A 2,042-nucleotide genomic window follows, 5' to 3' on the forward strand; every position below is an offset into this window, starting at 1 on the left:
GGCGAGTGTCCCGCTCCTCTCTAGTTCTCGGCTTAAACGCCGTGCAGATGGGACACTTATCTGGACGATGGGTCCCCCCGAGGCAGCGCAGGCAGGAGTCGTGCGGGTCCCCGACAGGCATGTGCCGCTGGCAAGCCGCACAGGGCTTAAACCCCGGTGCCTTGGGCATGAGCCCGCACCGGTTGTGGAAGAAGAGGGGCTAAACCCCCCCTAATTCCCTAACTATACTATATCTAACTAAACTTATTCAACTAATCTAACAACTAAACTAACTTAACCAATTATGTACACGCAGGGAAATGGAGAAACGCTAGGGCTGTGGAGGTAAAGGAGCACTCCACTGTTCCAACTGGCCGTCACGGGCGGTAAGAAGGAACTGAGGAGCGGACGGGCCGGCTGGGGTATATATTCAGCGCCATGGCGGCGCCACTCCAGGGGGCGCCCAGCCGGCCCGCTGGAGTTGCTAGGGTAAAAATGTTCCGAAGAGCCGTGCACGCGCGGCGCGCACACCTACATGGAATGCATAGGAGCAATCACTCGAAGAAGAACCCTCATTTCTGTATTGTTTTATCTTTATGGCCACCACTTTTACAATGTTAAACAGTCTGGTTCTCTAACTGGTTTTGTCTGCTGTATAATTAATTTTGCTAGATGTAAGTTAATTAGGGTAGTGGGATACAATTGGTTAGAGAATTATGTTTCAATGTGTTAGGATTGGTTAATTAAATTTCAGTACAATGATTGGTTAAGCAAAGGTATAGCTGACAATGTTACTATGGCTTTGGCTATACTTGCATTTCAAAGCGCTGCCGCGGCAGCGCTGCCGCGGCAGCGCTTTGAAGCGCTTTGAAGCGCTAAGTGTAGTCAAAGCGCCAGCGCTGGGAGAAAACTCTCCCAGCGCTGTCCGTACTCCACTTCCCTGTGGGGAATAACGGACAGCGCTGGAGCGCGGCTCCCAGCGCTGTGGCTTTGACTACACTGGCGCTTTGTAGCGCCGCAATTTGCAGCGCTGCAGAGGGTGTGTTTTCACACCCTGCTGCAGCGCTGCAAATTTGTAAGTGTAGCCAAGCCCTAAATAAACTTAGTCAACCAGGAGGGGGAGCAGGGAACGGGGACACAGGGTAAATGCTCTGCGGCATCAGAGCTGGTAAGGGGGACACGGGGAAAATGCTCTGCGGTGTCAGAGCGGATAAGGGGGACACGCCGCCGAAGACCCCAGGCCTCCTGAATCCTCTGGGCAGCCCTGAGTGACAATCATTCCCTTGTCTCTGTCGGGTATTCCATTGATGTAGGTTACTCCCAGCCAGTCCTTAATGACCCATTCATATCACCCCATGACAGCTACGTGACAAAACACCTCACGTCTCCTGCTCTTTATAATCACAACAATACCAATGACAGCAGGAAACTGAGGTGTGCATTGGCATCATACAAGTATCACCAAAAGTCCCACCTCTATCTCAGACACACTGCTCACAGCCCCCGGAGAGAAAGCAAAGCACAGGAACTGGACGTTAGTCCAGCAAACACAGTGGAGGACAAGCTGCAATCCTCACACACTGGTCAAAAAGGAGAGGCATGTGGGTCCCTACCCACAGAGAGGGGCTGGCTACAGGCCTGATATCTGAGGGGTCATTCCTTGAGCAGACCATGGAGGCAGGTCAAAGGCTTCGCTACCCCAGAACTGTGACATCGCAAAAGCACATTCTGAGGAACTAGGAAATCTAGTGACTCAGGGGTAATGGGAGGGAGAATTACACTCCCCCAGTGTGAGGAGAAGGCTGGGGAATTACACACTAACATTCAGGAGCAACAGCCCCTAATTCTTCCGGAAAAGAGAAGGTCAGAAACAAGAACTGGGCCACGCAGCCTCAGGAGGGACAGGCTCAGAGATCCAAGGAGTCGGGAGGGAAGACAGCTTGTGGCTGCGGCAGATGGGGAGAGGGGGGACAAGACTCTCTCTAAACTCTCACTCTTCTTGACCCCGACCTGAGCTTACGATCTATGACCCAGTCTCACGTCTTGTGGGCAATTTTATACTC

Source organism: Mauremys mutica, unplaced genomic scaffold (assembly GCF_020497125.1).
Source record: "Mauremys mutica isolate MM-2020 ecotype Southern unplaced genomic scaffold, ASM2049712v1 000963F_np12_obj, whole genome shotgun sequence".
Taxonomy (NCBI): Eukaryota; Metazoa; Chordata; order Testudines; family Geoemydidae; genus Mauremys; species Mauremys mutica.